At 41.8% G+C, this 22,140-nt stretch overlaps 1 protein-coding gene across 6 annotated transcripts in view; it reads left to right on the top strand.

Moving 5' to 3' along the window:
* Positions 1 to 4,252: 4,252 nt before the first annotated feature.
* Positions 4,253 to 22,140, top strand: part of znf462 (zinc finger protein 462) — a 36,697-nt gene continuing 18,809 nt past the window's right edge. For 4 of the 6 annotated variants that reach the window (XM_053855784.1, XM_053855793.1, XM_053855757.1 and 1 more), the window contains exon 1: positions 4,253 to 4,571. The gene's annotated coding sequence lies outside the window, so the exon portion shown is untranslated. Of the gene's footprint in view, positions 4,572 to 4,768; positions 5,256 to 20,880; positions 20,957 to 22,140 lie in introns of those variants that run through there. The other 2 variants (XM_053855775.1, XM_053855766.1) reach the window with 2 other exon arrangements.

The raw sequence follows: 22,140 nt of genomic DNA, 5'->3' as shown, positions 1-22,140 counted from the left end.
AATTGTGATATGAATCTATTTTCAGTTGTTTGTGAAATGCAGCTATAATAATCATAGTAATAGTAATAATAACAACAACAACAATAATAATAATAATAATATGTTATTATTATACTTAAAATGACTGAATGTCGTTGACTCATATGCAACTCCATTCAAGTCTATATTTAGAATAACTGAAACCAGTTCATTTCTTCTCAGATGAGTCTGTTGCCCTCCACATGCCTGGACATTTCTATGTGAGTTGATAGAGACTTGGCAGCATGTTCAGGGGAAGCTGGATCAGAGTTGAAGTCCTGTCCTGTGCTGGACTCCGGACTCCCGGACAACCCATATTAATCAGATTTGCCGCAGCAGCCATATGTCGGAGCAGCGTGATAAACCCGGCTGCTACCTGCAGCCCACAGGAGGCGTCAGTCACTGGACATTCCTCTCACGACATTATTTGTATTTCATGCTCTCACAAAATGTTTGGAGGAAAAACCGAGTCAGAGGAAATCAGATTTGGGCCAAGTGATTGTTTGATGTGCTTGGGGAATACATAGGGATGTGCTCCTCACAAAAACATTGTATGTTCCATCTGGTGCTTTTCGCTGAGACATGTACTTTCCAGTATCTTACACGATTGAGCTTTTACACCACACTGGAGTTTAAATCAGCAGTGAGCAAAGCAGAGATTAAAGTGACCCCAATATTAGACTCTGAGGCTTTGTTAGAAAATAAAATGTTTATGATCTGATGGATCAGACACATTGTACCAGTATAATCCAACCACACAATCAATTACACAGCCTAATTCATAGTATTTTCAGGGTTATTTTTAACCAATTATGACGTAGAGTGATTGACTCGCAAGAGCTTGCTGTGAATTATGAGACACGCAATCGTTTTGCTCTTTATCTTTGTCCACGGGTGAGAGATAATGTTAAGGTTTTATAATATAAGTCGTCTTTTTTCTCGTGGCCTTTTTCCGATTGGTCTCAATCCACAGTCTATGAAATGATACTGTGCTGCCATGTCATTTGATCAAGTATTTAGTTGAGCTAGTCAACTGGTGTATATGAGAAAACACATGAATTATTATTATTATTATTATTATTATTATTATTATTATTAATCGTAGTAGTAGCGAAAGTGGCAGTATTATTATTGTTATTATTTAGTTGTGCTCCATTATGATGTGCTGTTACCCTGTGGTGGGTTACATTGCCATGTGATGAGTTATATCATGTTATGTACTGCGATGTGCGATTGTGTTCCGTTGAGGTGTGCGACAATACCTTGTGATGTGTTATGCATCAGTCCCAATGGTTTTGTGATGAACAGGCTTATTGTTTAATCATCTTTCTTCATAATTTGTTATTTCTTTGAGGTTGTCATTCATGTTTTGTCCCTCTGTAACACATTTTAAATAAAGTTTCATTTTCGCGTTTTTTTTTTCATGGAGATGTTATTTTATGGTCAGCTTTATTATTATTATTCTTATATTATATGTTACTTGTTTACAGACTACATTTGTTTCATTCGCGTGTGTGTTACGATGTTTTGTAATACACAGATATTTTGGGAGGTTGACATGTCTCATCTATATTTTCAATTCACGTTAAAATAAATAGGTAGTCCAAACAAATCGTGTGAGTGTCCCACAAGATAGCTTCAAATACAGATTATTATGGAAGTTAAGTTTGCTTAACCAATGCTACAGCAAATGCGGTATATTTACTTATTTTAATCTTTTTCTTCTAAATTATAATAAACAAACCTTTGTTCAGAGATTTGTCTTGAGTGTTGTGTGCTGCCTCATGCTTCACTGATCTTTCTTCTCAAAATAATAACGCTACTTATGACTACAGACAGAAATCATGTCCTCAGTGAGGTCTTCAAGATGAAACTTTTAATCTAAATCACTGGAATTGGATCAGGCTGCTTCACCTTTGCTCAAGACCTGTGGGTTTATCATTTAATCCACAGACATAATCCACCTTTGGCTAAAATGTTGTGTTAAAAAAACAGGTCTCCTATGATGAATAATTCTGTGAATAACTATATTCACATTGAATCACGGTTAACCATGATAATTACTGACGGCTCCGATTTGCTCTGGACGTTTAAAACATTGCGAAACGCTGGGCCCAACATGAGGCTTCATGATGTGATTATGACACATGAGTCATCCAGCCGGGAGAATTAAAGATCAAGTGAGGTCACTCACAGACTTTTGTGTTTAAATCTGCAGCTTAATATAAAACGCGGCCGTCGTCACTGCCCTGGGCTTCCTGTTTTTAAAATCAGTGCCCAGTCAAAAGCCACCGGGGTAGATAAATACTCCACAGTCATGCAAGGTATCCCCCCTGCCGTCTCCCCTCTTTTCCCTCCTAAATCCCCCACACGCTGGCGCCCCCGCCCCTCCTTCTGACATACATCTGAGCAGGACCCTGCACCTTTTGTCTTGGTCTCCCTCTTTGTTAGCAGCTGGTGTGGACTCGGTCTGCAGCCGCCAAAACAACACATCGCCCTTTATTTAGCCAACGACGGAATCAACTCATGCTTAAGATCTCAATTAGGCACACGAGCGAGGAAACCTCTCCAAACAACTCAATGTGTTGTGTTTTTAAATCAACCAATGTGCTGCTATCAATGAGGACGGCATTCAATAAAATTCATCTTGGCAGGTTCTGAATGAAATTGCAGCCAACAGATGCTGAGACTCCTGATATCCGTTGTCATAATCATCACCTTTTCAGTCCATGTGGCTTTTTTGTATTATGTTTTGAAAATATTGACTGAAAAAAAACTGACTTAATCCAGCATTACTCATTATGATTATTGTGTCCAACAATAACACAAACAATTGAAGAATTGCGTAGTGACATGTACGATTTCAAGGTTACGTTGAGACGTGTTATGCTTTATGCAAGATAACATGATCTCAATTATGACTGTGCAGCACTGTTAACCTAACCTGAGTCGCGGTTGTTTTTTCAGTAAATTAGTGTTGTCTATGTCATTTGCCTGGGCACTATATTTTTATTGCTTTAGTGAGTCAATGAATGAGTGGCACCTGTCCAGGGCGCTACCTTGCCTATTGCTCAAGAGTCTCAGACCAACTGTATCAGTGTTATTCGGATGGAAACGATCTGTGCACCAATGTTTACAGAATTGTGTTGTTTGCACCGTTACCGTGCATTAACTTGTTGTGCACCATGTTGTATTACCACCATTTTTACGCTGCATTTTGTTCCGTTGCACATACGTTGCATTAGCTCTCCTGCATAAAAAAAGGGATTCCCTGAGTGGTGAGTATGTGCAAATGAAGCTGGCGTAGTTACCATTAATAGCTTGGTGACCGTACTGGTGTTGTATTATTGTAATTCAGCAACGTAAAGCACATATTATTCTGATATGTGTTGTTTTACTTGAAATGGTCCAATATAGTGACTGTTACCTGTTGTTTTATATAATAATAAACAGTGCATTTGCTCCACAATTATATTCAACGGTTACATCATGTTGTGTTAAAATATGTTGCACGTTATGCCATTTATTTATGATAAATATTGTTTAAGTAGTCACATAGTTACCTAACAATTTTGTAACATATATCTGGAAACAAGTTGCTTTATTAGGACAAAAGGCATGAAAAATATCAATGTAGGCAATATAGTTATTAAGCCTGTGTTGCTTGAGTGACGCTGAGTCTGAGGTCATACTGGGTCCAATAATTGTACACGTGAGTGACAACCAACTTAAACTAAAATAATGTAACTACATTATTATTAACATTACATTATCTGAATGTAAATTATGTTAGCACATTAGACATGAATTTGTATTGTTTACATTGAGAATATCAGCAATGAAGGTCAACAGCATCAACACAATATCAGTTTTATTGTGATGGTTATTAATAGCGTCAGTGTTACGACCATCATGTTTTGTTTTGTTTTTTTTATTTAGTTTTGTGTATTATACATTTATCACATTTTACTCATTCATGCGATGTTTTTTTTGTATACGTATACGGGACATTTTTATTCAAGAAAGAGCGAGTTTTTTTTTTTTAATAATTGAAAATAAATGAGACCACTCTATTCATTTCTCCATCCATCAAGCTCAGCATCATCATCACCCCCTAAGTGAACTGCAGATAACCCCATGACGTGGCACACACACACACACCATGATGAGCGTATGGAGCAGCGTCTATATATAAAATGTGTGTATCTGCTGCTGCTGCTGCCGCCGCTGCTAAAGTGAGCAGATTCTCGGCGACTCCAGTCTGGATGAAGGATGAGCTTCTCAGACCTTCCTGCTGATGCTCCCTCGTCTCGTGGCAAACTCTTGTGCACCCTCTGGTGCCTGCTCGTCTCCCAAACTTCTTTGTGTAGCAGCTTCGCAGATTGTCTTCCTTGTCTGTGTGGTTGCTCATTATTCAGAGACAGACGGATCTCAGGTCATCTGCAGCTGCAGCGAAGGAGAAGCAGGGAAGATGGCGATCATCCATTAGAGCGACCGGACGCTCGCACCAGACACAACTTTTGGGAGGATCGTTTCTGGAGAAGATTGTACCAGTGAGTTGCCTTTTTAAAACCTTCGCTATCTTCTCGTGTCCAAGCTTTTTCGGCTGGGCTTTCAAGGTCTGTGAGAACGTGCTGGTAGATCATGAAACGAGGAGACCTGGTTCTGCGTTCCGCTCCAGCTTTGTGAGGACACGAAGCCGGCGAGCGATATTGTGCTCGCTCAAGTCAAGTGGGTCTTGTTCTTGTGTTAATGTCGTATCTATATCGCCGATATGTCGCCGTGTTGTGGCTTGAGGAAAGTGACGGTGGCGTAGCGCGGAGAGCTTGTGCTAGCTTGTGTGTGTGTTAGCCGCGGTGGGTTATTCTGACATGTCTGGTCAGGGGACTGTCCTCTTCTTCATGGAGGAGCCATTGCACGGATTGTTCTCCACCAGCAGCCTCCATTATAGCGACACGGAGGAGCTGACACGGTCCACGCACACACACACACACACACACACACACACACTCGTGTCCACCGTGAGGAGGCTTTTAGGCATCTACGTGAAACCTCAGTGGCCATTTTTAAAATTCTGATCTTCTGAGAGATGTTGACATGAATGGTGGCTTTTAGCGCTCACGTGCTTGGTTGTGATTCCCAATCTTCTCAAGTCAGGTATGTCACACTGGTTCACCAGAAAATGGAGGAAGACAGGAAGATGAGTCTCCAGAGGAAGAGCAGACACCAGAACAAAGGTTGTGTTTGATCGGCCACCAGATCTGCTCCTTCCTCTTCTTCTGCTTTTCGCAAATATGGAAGTTGCTCGGCCAGATAAAGCAGAAGAGCTTCTCTAGCTAACTTCAGATGGACATTTGCCCCCTCTCGAGTGTTGGTTTGGTTGTCATGATTGGAAAATAAGGCAGGATGTTTTGGTCACCCAGGTAGTTAATGTTCAACAAAAGTAGTCTGCATTCTTCTAAGAACATGTGAGAGCTGTTTCAGTCAGGAAGCTCCCCAGACATCCTGGGCTTGTAGCCTTTCTCCGTATAGAACTGTTTAAATGTACAGCTTATTACTTTGTAACTAAAAATATACAGAATTCTCTGCCCCATGAAAGATTGTCAAGCTAAAGAGTTGCTTTTAAAACGCGTCGATCATGTCTCTCCTGATTGGCCGAACATATGGACGCAGGTTCAGCTTTTGTTTATGAACGACTGGCATCATTTATTTGACCGCTTGAGAAGATCATTCTGGAGGAACTGGACAAGCTGGCTGTAATGAGAGCTCCCTGTGTAGCTGTTGCGCTTGGAAGCTGCAGAAGCACATATCTTTTTAGATATGTGCTTCTGTTTTTAGATACAGGATATTTGCATAATTTCATGTGATAGAAATCAGAATGTAAGAAAGGGGCAGATTTGTGTTTGGGTGTTGAATATTAAAATTGTGGATTCATGCCTTTGATATGCCCATTTAAATATATACATATATATTTAAATCATAATATTTTAAACTACTTTTTTAAGAATGATTGATTTAAAACATGTATTTAGTTTATTTTAACACTGTATTCTCTGCTTCATCTTTTGTCAATGATTATTATTTATTCTTAATATTCCATTACACTAATGCTACATCTATTAAATTAGGTGAAAAATATTCTTTTAGAAATATGTTTTTATTTTATGTGATAAATAAAGTTGCTTTTGATAGTGTTTGCTGTCTCCCCAACACATTCCCATCTTCAACTGTGTTTCTGGAGCTTCCACCAAGGGCACCTGATTGGTGGTGCCAACACATAGTTCCCTGTTCGATGCAGTTTATCATGCTTATTCTGATTGCTGTTTTTCTGTCACAATTATGCCCAGCATGTGATCTAAACAGCCCGAGGTGACTTTCCACGCATTATGTCCTCAAGGTGTCAGTTGACAAGTCCGTCACAGGAGTGGAGGAGGCGTGTTTGCGAGCTGGTTTCAGTGTGTGTGTGTTTGTGTGGCGGTGCAACGCTGCAGTTCCCCCGGCCACTGTGTGAAATCTTGCTGACAAGGAGACTGCGAGCTTGACACAGTGTGCTGCGACAATGCTGGGGCTGAGAGGAGCAATCAAAATGGTGGCGATGCTCCTTCTTCTGTGGCGTGGCAGCAGGGCAAACAGGTTCTCCTGGAGGAGCTGCCGGCCAGGAATCTGCTGTGGTCGACGCATTTGGCCGGGGGGATTTTTGTAGTGGCTGGTGAAGGTTCAGGAGATGAACGTTATGATTTGACTGGTTATCTGTTTCTCTTGCTTCATGTTGTAACTTTCAGTCTTCCTCATTGTGAAACGATCACAAGGTTGTTCGAGCTCAGGCTGCAAGCGACACTTCAGCTGAGGTCACGTCATCAGCTCAGAGTTCACACTGAAGCAGAACATGCTTGATGCCATCACGACTGACTTCTGTGTAATCCAACCATGGCAGGATGTGCAAGCTGCACACCAGACTTCAGCTTCAAAACCAAAATCTGATCTGGCCCTTATATTTGTTTTTGAGTTATTCTGAATGCTGAAGTCTCGTCCATTACAAATGACAATGTCAGACTTGTCGATCAGAGATCATCCGCTCTCCAATCACACAAGTGAGAGACCGACAACCTGACAAATGTGCAGTCCGTGAATTTACTTCCTGATCATCTCTAATTTATCAGTGTCTTTCTCACCGGTACTTCAGTGGTTGAATCGCATTTTTGTGTTTATGTTGTTGGTTAAATTGGGCTGTTCTTGAGAGGGAAGACAAGCTAGAAGTTAAAGTCTACAACTGGATAGTTGGGCTTCTATGAAGAGGTTTGCGATGAGAGCATGTCAGACTCAGTGTGTGTGATGTATTTATTTTTATTTTATGTACAGATGCTTGACAACAAACAGTGCATTTCCATTGATTCTTTGTGAGGGGTTGTTAAAGTTAGATGCCTGTTGAAAATACTGTACATAAGCACCAGTACAGCAAAGAAAGGGCACAACTAGTCTTCTAATACTTGTGAGGAAACACTCGGCCCTTATTACATATTCATACCTCTCAAACCAAGTGTTGAATGAAGGAGGTATGAGTCACTGAACTGCCAACTGTTGATACACTGATGTGAAAAGATGAAAACTAGTTGGTGCTTTAGCATGGACAACAAAAAGGAACTTTATTTAGGTGGCCGGTTAAAAGTGAGATAGTTCAGCTTTGAAACAACACAAGTTGTGAGAATGGAAGACCACCTTCAGTCGGCTGACAGGAAAACGACAAGTTATTTCTTCAAAATAACCAGGTTTAATCAGATTTGATAACCGACTGACCACTTGTTCGTCGCAAGTGTGGTGGGCTAGCTAGAGTAATGAATCCATAACAGTTGTTATATTGAAGTAGTTCAATGGCCTTTGTCTTCAATACAGTTGGAATATATTTAACTAAAACAGTATTGTCTTAGCCTTAGAAAAGAGAAATAATCTTTTATTAATACAGCTGGGAGAGAATTAAATAAAGCTAATGCTAATTTTACACTGGTGTCATTATCACTGCTATTATCCATCCCTGGCTGGATGTTATGTAGTGTACTGACGTGTGCTTGGCTGAGATGGTACAAGTTCTCTCCAAAATCTCTTGGGAAGTTTTGGGAAAGAAAAAATAAACAGGTGACATCACTGGGTTTCAGGCAGGTATTTCAAGATTACGCTCAACATAGCGGACACAGGATTAAGCAACATAGCCTCCGTCGGTGGCTTGAGCGCTGCAAGGAAAACGGGCCCGTCGCTCACTCAGATACGCTTTCTGTGTCGCCACTCTCCCTCCCGTCCTGCTCATTCACTCACTGGCTCACATTGGCTGATGCACTCGTCCTTTCTTCTCCACCTGGGGCAGAGAAGAAGGCATGGGAGGTGCACAAAAGCAAATTGAAATGCTCCAGTGAGTGCTTTCTTGACGTGCTGCACTGCTCATGAGATGCAGCGCTTGTAATGCACAAGCTCCACGTTCGCAGTATACTGAAGACTAGAAACAAACCCTCTCACATTTGACCTCCCTCCCTTCTTCAACACCTCCTCCTAGACTTTACCACAAGGCGCCCACACCACCTGTCCTCTGAATAATTAAAGCAGTGTTAGCAGGTTTCAAGCGCCTGCTCACATGATCTACTGAAACAAGGAAGTGGTATGCGTGAGGTTTCATTCCAGTTTCTGTTGATAGTTGCTACGTTACACCTCTGCCAAACTGGTTTCTCCTCTCTCCTTCTCCCAGAACATCAACGTTGTCTCAGCATTATCTTTGAAGCTCCTCAGCTCTGTGTTCACCTCTTGTGTGTGTGTGCGTGTGTGGATCTAGTTCTAAGAGTATGAGCATAGTGGCTGTTTGTTCACTCAAATAAAAAGGACAGGTTTCCAGTTTAAGATTTCTCCAGTTCAGCAAGTGTGTGAGCCCAAAGCTGCCTGTGGTGGAAAATTCTTTGGAGACGCCCGTTCCTTGGGCAGTGTGGTGCCACTGGACAAGGCCTTCATTGAGGAGGAACAGGAGTGGTGTTGTAGAACTGCTCAGCCTACCAAAGCAGCAGAGCTGACCATTAAATATTGACGGGTTCAGAAAAAGGAGGTCTCCGTGGTAAGTTAATATTGGTGCGTCTCTCATCTTTCCCTTCTCAAAAAACCTGTTGCTTCAAGAGGTCACAGCGGCGAGCGCTGAGAGGAACCTGACGTCTTCTAAATAAAGCCACGGGTTGCACTTCTCTCTTTCCTACAGACAGTTGTGTAGACTATTCACGGTAATTTTCTGATCTCCTCCTTTGGTCACTCCGTAGTTGTGACCAGCATGTAACCTCACCCACACGTCGTAATTGTAGTAACTGCCATGTCAGGCTTATAAGGAAGTCAGCAGTGCAGTGTTGCCTGGCAGTTGTCCACTGAGCTGCTCTAGTGAGAAAACACTGCATCTGTCTAGGGTTTTCTGGTAAAGCAGCAACAGTTTGAGGGAAGAATCAGGAAACTGCGACATCCTTACAAGACTTGCTAAACTAACTGGAAAGAACCGGCGTTGATGTGCTAGTCTGATGCATTAATTGTCTCCTGCTGGACAGTGCATGCCAAATTTATAATAATCCAAATGTGAATCCAACTTATTTTAATGCTTAAGTCTGGGAAAGTTAATTCCATCCATGTGCTTTTCTTCTGAGATCAGTCTGCAGCATAATAAACTAGTATTGTCATCTTAAAGTCCAACGTATTTTTGGTTCTTACTCTACAAGCACTGACTCACAGCCCCTAAGTTGTTGAGAATAGAAGCTTCTTAGCTTGACACTGTGAAAGAAAGTCTTCTCTATCACTAGTATACTGCGACTTGTAGGGGCTTGACATTCTCAGGTCACGCCTTGGTAGATTTTCCAGGTTGTTTTGGTTTAGGTTGTGTGCTCCAGTTGAATTACTTGTGCTCTTTGAGCTGAACAGTTTGAAGAGTGTCTTCAGCACATTGTCAGTCGCTCCTCTGCGAACTTCCATTTCGCTTCCATTTCAGTTGTGTTGCTGTGGTTTTCTGAATTATTGTAAACATAACATAGCATTATTTCAAAGTAATTCCAGGCCGTGGTTGTAGTCTCAGCTACAGCTGATGTAACTTCAAACCTTAGGTCAACCAGTGTCCCCTCTTGTCACACTCAGTCGTAGTCAAACCTTTGAAGGCTGCGGAATCAGAATGCACTTAATGATGTACTACTTGGTTGTTATATTGAGCAAATCATCTGCAAAATGTATCCCAACCAACAGTACAATCTGTTCCTTCCATGTTCTCTGCAGCTGGTTAGTTAGGGATCCCGCTTAAGTCCTACTGAAGTGTTCTCAACAAAGTTTATTGTTCTGGGATGTGGACTGAGTTTGAGGTTGAAGCTGGCTGCTTGTCTGGGTGGAAGCTGAAGTTTCCTCTGTCCTTGTGGAAAAAGCTTGGAGCCCTGATGCAGCCTTTGTTGAAGAACATCAGGAAATAACATTTTAGTTCTGTTGTTTGAGGTACGTCACACCATGGTGGAAGAAATTACAACAGTCAAAATTTTAAATTTCTAAAGTGTTCTTATGTTGGTGACCTATTTTTAAGAGGCTCTACAGAAGCAGGAAGCTTCTCCATATTTAGGTGCAGAATTAGCAGATCTTGAACACCACACAAATCCTGGTTCCTTCTGCTGTCAGCATGCAGAGGAACACGCAGGAAGCAAAGCTGCGTGCTCAGGTCTTCTCCCTTAAAGCTAAACGCTTCCATCTGTGTAACAAGATAGCAGAGGCAGCAGCTCCGCTCGGCTCAGAGGGACAGTCAAAGACCTTGAGGAGCACAAAATGGTGGACAGCCATGCCACTGATACTCTGGCGTGATTGGCTGGGTCTCCTTGGCCACAGTGTGAAATGGAGTCCTCTGCGTGGAGCGCTGGCCTGGCCTCAGCTCTGATGCAGAAGATAATTCTGTCTGCCCCAAGAGAGAGGGAGAGAGAGAGAGAGAGAAAGAGGGGAGGGGGTGAGACGACAGAGCAGCCAAGTGAGGTGACTGGACTAAAAGAAGGTTGATGAGGAGCCTTCCAGAGAACTCAAACCATGCATGTCTGCCTCAGATCTGCTGCAGTCACTTAGGATACTGAGCATCTTTTTTGCAATTTTCTCCCAGGAATGATAAGCACGACTGTGCGAGTCTTTATTATCTAACCTTCACATCCCAGCAGGCATTAGCTGAGGGATTTACCGGCCTCTGTGTTGTTGCGTTTTTGGTTAAAAAAAAAGATCCAGCTTCAAGGTCGTCTTGATACCGCCAAAGGCTCCTGATTAAAAACTAAATCCAGAAGATGTTAAAGACTTAAAAGCTTCCATCGCACACAGGACTGCATCTTTTCCTTCAAGAAATCAACATTAGCAGTTTCGTGTTTTTTTAATCTGCCCGTTGTTGTTATCTCAGGTCCATTCAAAATCTGTCTTGCTCTGGTTTTGCCACAATTTGTTTTTACAGAAGGAACAATTTGCTAAACACTAAAGCTAACCTTGGAGCAAGGTTACTTGCACCACCATGGTCAGCTCCTTTTTAAGTTTTCTGCTTTGACTTGAGGAGATAGAGAGAAAGTAGGAATGGTCACCTTGAAAGAGAGCTTAGCGAAGAGAAGTGGAGCACTATAAAGTATTTTGTAAAGCAGGTGACCATTTGCTGGAGAGGACCAACGCTGCCGGCATTGCTGTGACTTTCCATTTTTTTGGGTTTGTTGACTGTATGTTCACTTCACTGACGCTTTTCAATCAACACTCAAAGTCTACCTCTCGGGATTAAGGCATGAGAAAGTTGGCTTCTTTCTGCCTACGAGTAGGAGCTCACTATACAGAAACAAGATATGAAATCATGAATATTTATGTGAGCCCAGCGATGCAGGACGCTCGATAGGCTTGTGTAGCTTGGTGCTAATTTGCAGATTGTAAAGTCCTGACGAGCTCAGTGTCCCTTTAGTTAGTTAGTCATCAGAATAGAGCTGCTGTGACAACAAAACAAGATCATATCCCAGGATCTTCACTATGAACTTTTGGCAACAGTAACTTATTTTTCTGCTGTGCTGTGTGAGCAATATTTGTTTTGACTGAAATTCTTATTTGATTCTTCTTACTTTCTGCAGCAGTCACAAGTAAAATTGCATTACCATCTCCGCTTTTAGGCATTGTATATCGGGCTTGGATCCATAACCAAGTTAGCGAAGGTATTATGCATGGTACATGCTACAATTAGACAGTTCAACACATTCTTTATATTCTGAAAATGTGGTATTTTTGTTTTTGTGTTGAAACAGGTGATCGTAACAAACTTTCCAAGCAATTATCTAATCATAGACCTTTGAAATAGTAGTGTATGGAAACTATGAAACTATTGAAAATGTCTTTCTTATTTGTCCCACATGATGTTTCTGCAGCATGTACATAAGTACATTAGCATATGTAAGTAACGTGCTAACAAGTTAAAGCACAACCATATAATGGTGTTGCAAACATAAACTTTTATTCTGAATGTCACTGCAGTGTTGCTTTTAAAGTGTCTGTTGTCTCTAACTCATCAATACCGGAAATGAGTGGTCAGCCACGACTTGGTTTCGATTGCCCTGTTCTTTCAGGTGATATTGTAAATGAGGGCTCTGAGTCAGTCAACAGACTTACGAGTTTCATTGTGTATTGGGGTGTGTTGCTAGACAGCCTTCGGGGGGCAGTGCCAGCAAATGCTAGCCCACAAAATAGCTTTGCAGTTCCGGTATTTGTATTAGGCTCAAGTTGAATCGAATTTGGTTTTGCGTATGAGCATTGATTTTAAGGAGATGCTTAAATACAATGGTGGATTTTCTTGGATTCTAGGGCTGCCACGACTAAAGGACTAGTTACCTACTGCTGAGGCCCCGGAACCATTGGCGCAGTAATTCAATTTTGAGCAATTAAAACCCATACAGTTCACATGCAGTCCTGACTGGTGGACTGTCAATGTGGTTGTAATTTAGCACAAGCAAGTGTCATTTATGTCCATACATTTTCACATTTCTTATTGACTGACAATAGCATAATCATACAAGTCCACGTGTTCTTCAACCTGTTGAAGTCATACCCTGACAGGTTCACTAATCATTAGGATATTCGGTGACTAGCCCTATTTTCAATTTTTTATGTAGGAGTTTGTTCCCTTCCCAACGCCTCACTGTCAGTTGTTGTACAGCAAATCTCATATTTTTTTTGTTGAATGGCACTCAAATGTTGAATGGCAATCAAGATATGTGCGTGCCTTATCAGGTACTACTCACTCAGAAAAGAATCACGCGACACTTCAAGTTGACTCACTCATGTGGAAAGAGTGATGCCATGAGATAAGTCACTAAAAATATCAGCGAAGCATGAGAACCCATTTCTTGATTTCAACCTTGAAATGTAATAATGATCTAGTTGAGTAGACTTGATCAAGTATGATGCTAACCTGGGCTGATGATGTCATTTCCTTTCTTCCTCCTAAGAATAGTGAGCTGGTGGTCAGTGAAAATCCTTAAGGGTGGTCGTCGTCAGTGTGGCGTTTCTTTTTTACAGCCTGTGAATGTGACACCGGTGAAGGTCAGGCAGCAGACGGATCAGCAAAGCTCTCTGGATTGCAGCGTCTGACCGGAGAGCTCTGCGCTCGCATTCGCCAGCCCTGTCCGTCAATCTGTGCTGGTGTGTCGAGAACAAGGAGAGAATTCTAGTGACTTGCTAGATCGTGGGTAGTTTGAGCTTCTTTGTTCAGGGAGTGATCGAAATTATGTCATTAAATGATTGACAGGAAAAGATGAACTGATTCATTTGGAAAAAACCTGACCAATATTCAGATGTTAAATAATTTAACATGTCATCTTCGAGAGCCATTGGTTTGGGAGGCAGATAGAACACAAAGTAAATGAGGCCCGGTTAATGTTTGACCTATATTTGTGAATACCACATGGAGTTCAATTATTCCAGGATACATCTTTGACGCTTGTGAAAGGTGGCTTGATTTAAGATTGGTTGACCATTAGATTTAGATTTGTTAGATTTAGATGTTCAAGGTTCAAGGTTGTTTCTCGTAAGCGACAGTTGAACGTATCCATGAAATGTGTTGCATTGGTGAACCCCGCCTGAGGCTGTATGTCCAGGATTAGGTGAGGGATAATTTGTTTCTGTGTTTTGAGTCCGCAGTATATTTTTGGAATCTGGAAGTATGAAATGAAAACATGTATTTTCAGTCAGTAATTTCAAAACGGACTGGAAATTTTCATCTTCGATAAATATATATTTCAACAAAACTTAAAAACTATCAACTTCTTTGACAATGCTTTACAATTGGTATCAGAAATGGCTTATATGAAAGGCATCATTTAGCGAGGGCAGCAAGGTCAGATTCTTATGGAACTTTTGTTGAAAGCAGCTTTCTTGTGCAAACACAAATATGGCACATTAAAGTTAGAATATAACATATGTTGAAGTTTGAAGTTTGAGAAGGAGCACCATCCTCCCCTGTGATTTGGAATGTGGTGAGCAGCAAGAATTCCTCGATACTTCAGGCTGTTGATGCCATCCACCCTGCAGATCTCTCCCACACACCATACCAGATGTAACTCCATCGAACAGGCCAAAATCACTGCGAATTCTGCAGAAGACCTGTTGGAACCCCATGGAGCCGAGATTCACACAGCAAACATGAAAATCATGGTTTGGGGTTCCATACCAAATACAGCAGGATGGTGCTTCTCCTCATACATCAGTCTCCACTTCAAGAATTCCAGTGAAGAAGGTCAAGTTGCCCCAGGTTTTGGTCAGCACAGTCACCAGACATGAACATATTTGAGTATGTCTGAGGTAAGGAAGCTTGGAAGATTAGACCAAAGTATTTAGTACTCTTCATCCTAAGTAATTTGAGTCATTGCCAAGACATGTGAAGGCACTCCTTCAAACGTATAAATTCTCCCTCAAAGCATTGGCATGTATTTAGTCCTAGTTTGTCTTAACAGGACTTATTCAGCATCATAATACCATAAATACAAGGGCAACCCTTATCAACAACAAGTCTTCCTCCTTGCATTCCAAGCCGGTGTTAACTGTTTACCTTTCAGCCTGTTTAGGATTTAATGTTTATTTAAATTTGGCTTCATTGCATTCATCAGTAGTCTCCTATCTAGTCTTGAGTCTCAGCCCATAAGTGAGTGTTTGTGAAAGCAGAATGTAGAGAAATTACTTCAAATAGCTGCAGTAAACACCAGTAAGTGGTCCTTGGAATCACAGATAAACATTCGTTTCATGGCCGAACTATTCCAACGCTGGTGTGTGAAGACCAACACTGATCTGGTCGGAGACCTCGCTCGTCCTGGGCCTGCCAGACACCGCAGAGCTTCCTTCAACTGTGCCATCACGCCTGCTTATTTGAAAAAGTCTGACTCCACAGAGATGAGACATCGATTCCACCTGGCCGATCAATGGTGTGGGCAGAGATATGAAGAATCAATAATGTTTTGCCACAACATTCATCACACATCTGCTGGCTCGGAGTGATTGAAATTGCGTGGAAGTGTGATTGAATAGCGTAGACTGTCCCGCGACAGACCTTCATTGCAGTTGAACTTGATAACTGCTCCAAGACAACAAGTGTTGGAAAGGCTGCTTTATGGATAATTGTGTTGCAGGTGAAACTAAACATTTCATGTCGCTATATTGAAATCCATGGAAAATGCGCGATGCATGAAGATTACAGATTTTTCATTCAAGGCTGTTTTGGGAAATTATAGAAATAATAACTGGGGAGAACCCTGGTTCGATGTGTGGAGATTCAGGCTCTTGATCTTAACCATGATCTGTCAGGTCATTAACCCTTTGAAAAGAATGCAACAAGGTGAGGCATTTGCCTGTAAGACCTGGTCTATCAAAACTGATAGATGGATCAAGACGGGGAATTAAGGAAGAAGGGATCAAGAAGTCCTTCGCCCGAGTCTGAGAGCACGGTTGTCTGTTTTCATTGAAAAGTTAGCTCCTTGTCACATTCTTCCTGCTGCATCAGGAATTTTCCTCCTCTATTGTCTACCTGTCCATCAGTCTCCGGTATGGTCTTGTGTACTGTAAATACTGGTGAACTCCTCCAACATCAATAATGACTCCACCTTCCAATGTTGGACATGTTTTTGTGACCATAAGAAGGAGCTCAGTCAAACACAGTCACATTGTTTTTCAGTTTAACTGGTCTGCCATGTGAAGGTCGGTCAGGTTGAACCAGCTTCTCTTGAACCAGTGTTGTTACACTCTACAATGCAGACAGATAAACCGGAAGCATGCAGGCCAGGACAAGGTCAACGTTCATGACGGCTCACATGGTCCCTCACGTGACCAAATGAAACTCCTGAAGTGTTTTTCTTATTCATTATTGATATTTCTCGACATTTTTTTCAATAGGTTGAATTTGATTTTGATTTGTTTTCTAAAATCTGAAGGCCATATTTATATATATCCTAATAGTGTATTTTTCATTAAATTAAAACATTTTTTTGAAGAATTGACCATATTAAATGTGATCATTAGTTATTAAATAGTTCCAGATGGAAGAAACATTGGCACTTTGCTCTTTTTCTCCAAAATAAATGACTACTGAGTTACTATAGTAGCAGGCCAGGCAGCACATTGTTGGCATTATTACATAACCATCTTGCTGTATATGAGACGAGAGGGGGATGTCCTCCCCGGGGGGGTCTGGACAGAATGGTGCACTTTCAGTTGCACTAGTTTCCCTTTTCCCTTTAAACCACTCGCTACGGTCATTTAGCTTTTCTAATAAATGACACGCGAGGAGGCAGATAGTGAAATTACCGCATCTATTCTTCAGCAGTGGAGCCGAAAGCTTCTGTGAACTTCACTGTAGTTGCCTACCGCGGCTCGCATCAAAGGGAATCCTGCGTGTGGTGCCAAAATGTGTAATTCTGGCTGTGAAGCTCATTTTCAGCTAGTAGGCCGCTGCACTTCCACACCTCAAGTGGAATGTTACCTGGGGCCTTGCCTTCTCTATCTTCATCCCCTTCATAGCTGCCCTCACTTCCAACACTGCTTCTCTGAGAAAAGCCAGTTGTGGTGCATCTTGTCAAGATGCATCCCTCTAACTGGGACGAGGCCTTTGGTTGAGCTATGTCACCATAGAGAGACTACATCTCACAGTTGCGTGGAAACACCTCAGAATTCCCCTGTATGAGTTGATTCAATGGTTGCGTATACAAGTTGTGCAAATTATCTATCATATTTATCGAAATCAGGGTGAATCACTTGTCCGAAAACAGTATTTTAAAGTATCACCAAGTGACTTATTGGCCTCATCCACCAAGGATCTGTAGCCAGCTATAACTTGTTGGAGGTGTGTAATGATGACTATTTGTGCCCTATACCAGTTTTTGCATTATTTCGTCAGAAAAAAAAGATTTGTGTGTCTTTTAAGGTGACAGTCTGGAGTGTACTCAGGTGTAGTGAGGTGACTGGGTTGATGTAAGTGTTCAGGAAAAGCAGGTTGAGTGTTTGGTAAACCTGCCTTGACGCACAAGTGTTGACAAGCTTGAACACATCAGGGAGAGACGATGACACTCCTGGTGACTAATGCCTTGTCCAGTCCCAAAATGGAAGATAGCAAATATTTTCTTCTTTTGTGACTGGATTCCAAATTGAACGAGCTGGTTCCCATATTGGGAGATTTAGCCACCACTTGAGACCCACTAACATGCTTAGTTACTGTGTTGAAATTGGTGAAGAAAGAAAAAAAAATGAGAAGGAATTTTATGTCATTTGAATGTTGAATGAACAGGAGGAATAAATGGTTTCATCGAAATGCATCTATTTTGTTATCTCAGAAAAAGATTCCCCAAATGGCTCGGTAAGTGCTAATAGACATCTTGGTTCCTGGAACTGAGCAGCTCAAGACAGTGTTCTATATCTTAACTTTAAACCTCTTTGTTAGTAACAGGGACTGTTCATGATGGCTGTCACACAGATTCAAAGATCTATTGTTGTTGAGCACTGGAGTAGAGAAGTTTTACCATCAAAGGGGTGACTTCTTCTATGAAGGATCTCATGTAAAATGATAAAAATGCTTGACATGTGAAATCTCAGCTTGTGACGTCAGAACCACCGGATGGTCTTCATTTAGGTACAAGCCAATGTGTGAGGTGAACGGTGAAATTTGAAGGAGTAGATATTGATGAATAAATAGTCTTACAGCTTAAATAACTTGGACTTTAAAATGTTTGTTGTTAATAAACTGTATGATTCAGTATGTCTACATTCCCTCCTAAATATAAGTTTCTGTTTCTGTTTAGTTAATATATATTTATGTTTATATATACATATATATACAAATAATTAATTAATTTTTTGGGGAAAAAAGCAGACATTTTATTTTCAGGCCATATTACCCAGGCCTAATTGGTAGGGACACTATTTTAATTTGCAACCTCTTGAAAAAGACCTGGGTCGGAAAAACAATCAGCTCAGGATATCCAGGGAATGGTTTGGTGAAAAGGTCATGGGCGGTCAGCAGTAAATAAGTAATGCAATCAAGACGGGTCAACTGGGAAGCTTGTGAGGGAAGATAGAATGGATATTAGCAGGAGATATGGGGCAAATAAGATCATCGCTTTGTGGTCCTATGTAGTTGTTTGGTGAATTTGCTTGATAGAAGTCTATGTTTATGTATATGTACGTTTAGGAAACATTTAGGGAAATGTCTGCGTTTGACTCCTGCTAAAACTATGTCAAGTCGAGGCTTCTAGAGGAGCTGTTTAACCTCAGCTGAGACCCTCCGAAACTGAAGTTTCTGCATTAACTGTGTCCAACCACTGTCTGGAAGGGTCACGAGGAGGCTTCATGTGCTACTAAAGTAGGTCCATCGAGCACAAATGTGGTGCAATGATGAGTCAAATGTAAAAATCTTGAACAGAAGGCAACTCCAAACATGAATGTCTGCAGGCACCGGTGCAGCACGACGGGAGGAGGGGGAGGTGCCTTCAGGCTCCAAGGGATGAATTTCAGCGAACAGGACTAGTGGATTTGGTCTGAATTAGTGACCACCTCGATTCTGGGAAGCAGATTTCCCATCCATCATGCACAAAACTTGATGGCGGCTGCCGATTGGCCGAGGGCCGCTTTGACTTCTGCTGCATGACAACAACCGCAATCATGCAGACGGAGTCATAAAGAGCTGTCTTCATCTACAAGAAGAAGGCTGCTACAACAGATGGCGTCTCCCACTGAGCCCTGAGCTCAACCTCATCACCTCAGTTTGGGTGTTCGGATCACACGTAGCTGCACAACATGGACCTGAGTGTCAGCTACCCGGACGGTTACCGTCTAGAGACTGTTATTAAGTTTCATAGTCTGAGTTTCCTCAGACAAACAAGGTTATTCTGGTTTACAACATTATTTGTTCAACAAAATCTTCTGTTTTTGTTGATGTTTGTCTTGAGAACGTTTTGGAACTGGAATGTTAAGCAGCAATTTTGTTACAAATAACATGGGATGGATTTTGGAGGCCTCATTTATTCATGCGTTTCACTAGCACTTGTGCCTTTTTCACAATATTAAAACATGTTTAAGAGATTTAATGGGAAATTACATTATGGAATGCAACATAGTACTGTGACTAGCTTAATTTCCATCACCTAGGTCACGATACAGAAGGTGATTTGTTAGGTGTGTCAATTTGAGATACAGGTGTTCAAAGAGTGTTCAGGACCACCTTATTAGAATGAGTGTTCTAATTTGTCAGCAGATCTGATGCTCTTCAGGCACAGAAACTGAAATTACGGCCCTTATTTTCTTGCGGCTCTGTCACGGATACAATGACATTTGCTCTGTTGTCTTCAGCTTAGTTCCTCAGCTCAGTAAATATAGCAAAAGGGGGTCAATGTGTTTGTGTAATCCCTAAACCAAACATCTATCATCTCTCATCAACGGTGCACGTCTGCTGCCGTCACCTCCCATTATTCAGTCGTCAGGTTGAGAGGCTGGGCCCGTTCTGTCCACCTTTTCTCTTATTGTGTCCCTCTTTGACATCTGCGTGAGCAACAAACAGCATTTGAGGACAAAACCCTCCCAATCGTTCCCAGTTGGTGGAGTGAGCACGGCTTTTTGAGACAGAGCAGCTGCTGACGGCAGTTTGAGTAGAGGGTGTGACCGCTGGCAGAGATCGCCGATGCAGAGAGACCGGTTGGTGATTAACAAACGTCAGTAGACTTTGGAATCCGGGGAGCCCAGTCAGATGGCTTTGTCTCGTGCTTTCCACTGAGGGTCTTCCAGGTTGCTCCCTCCCTTCTCCTCCCTCAGTTCTCCTGCTTCTCTCTCTGCTCTGTCACCTCCTCATGAGCACTGAGATGAAGTTCTGACATGCCTCACATATTTAGACCTCCTTGTGAAACGTGTGTGTGGCAGCCCTGGCAATGCAGTCTTCCTTCACTGGTTTTCCTGAAAAAAAAAGGTAGCATTCTTCCGTATTTGTTATGGAACTGGGATCCCAGCAATCTCAAAAAAAAAAAAAAAAGAGTGACATGAGAGATGTTTTTTTGTCAGGGTGTGGGCAGAGGACCCGGGTACATCTGGTGGATAGATCTCTGTCAGCAGCTCTCCAGTGGCAGCCTGCCTGCCTTTGAGGAAGAGGATCAGATCTGCGGGTCCATGTTGTGTGCTGGCTGAACACCTAAGTGCAGATAGTCAGCTCCTAAAATGGCTGCCCTTGAAGCTCGGCTCAGAGGAGGATCTGAGCAGCTCAGGCGCTGCCTGTTTGAGCCGCAGCTGACAAGATGAAAGCGGTTACACAATCTCAGCCATTTAGTGGGCAAGGCTGCAGAGAGGGAGCCAAGTCTTGAGCAGATGGTGAACATGGAGGAGGTTTTTCCCCCGCAGTGGACATCGCTCTCTTCTCCTTCTCCACTGGCTTCATATCCATGTCAAGGTTCCTGGCAACTTTGTTCTGGTGACCAAGGGGGCAGGGTGGGGCTGTAATCTGACCTGGTTCAACAATGGATCCGTGGTTGCTCAGGGACACGCTGGCAGCTTGTGCTGCTCACATGGGGCTCTCAGCTTCTCCAGTGAAGGAAGCAGGTCAGGATTCCCAACTGCCCCCTGGCTGGAAGACACTGGCATTTACCTGGTTTTATTTTCTAGATTTCTCACATTGTAGTATGTAATCGATTCAGAGCAGATACATTTTCAGGGTCAAGGTTTAGCTGTGTCCTTATGTAGCAAAGCCACGATGGGAAGGCATTCAGGCTCAGGTTTTGTAGATGTTGAAGTCAAAACCTGTTTACGCATGACATGGCTTGGCTCTTTAAAGTGAAGTGACTTCTTCACTTTAATTTTTCTTTCTTCAATATATATAATTACATCATCAGAGCTGCTATTTTTCAGTGCAGCACTGGCATCTGTAGCACTAAACAATTTACTGGAGCAATTGAACAGTGATGGCTAATCGTTTATATTTGAAGGTCATGTAGCACAAAGAAAAATCTGTCTGAAAATTAAACTTTAAGAAAGTTGACTCGGTTTGAAATAATGAAATGAAATACAACCACGGTGGATTTGACTGAAGCCTCTGAGTAACTTCTTTTCGTCTAACTAAATTACTTCATAATCCTTTCACTCCCACAAATGAATAAATGATTGACCATGGTGTTTTGAAAACTAATATAATATGTGGTTTATTTGGGGCTTGTAATGTTATTTTTTAATTCAATAATATCCAAAAGTTTGTTTTATCTAAATCTTGTGTGTTGATCTGGATAAGACGAACATATCTCACCAGATTTACTTAGTGGGAGAAATACTGAATTAAATAATGCGCTTTCTTCAAAGTACTTTCTCTTGCATGTTTGAAGTGAGGCTCGGCTCAGTTTAAGTGGATGTAATAAGAACATTAGTCAACGAAATGTTGACAAAGTGAATGGAGCAGATTGTGGCATGTACATGATTCTCATGTTTTATAACTACCTACCAAGAATCTGTGAATCCGAAAAGACATTTTAGGCTTCCATATCAAGTGTGTGTGCAGTGACCTTCCTCTACCTTCCCCTTCGCCACACTCTGTGGTAAAAGAGCTTGTGGCCGTGGAGATGAAATGAAAGGTGATTAAAAGGTTCT

Source organism: Synchiropus splendidus, chromosome 1, assembly GCF_027744825.2.
Source record: "Synchiropus splendidus isolate RoL2022-P1 chromosome 1, RoL_Sspl_1.0, whole genome shotgun sequence".
NCBI lineage: Eukaryota > Metazoa > Chordata > Actinopteri > Syngnathiformes > Callionymidae > Synchiropus > Synchiropus splendidus.
Note: the sequence above shows the minus strand (reverse complement) of the source record. Positions and strands in the feature narration are given on the sequence as shown.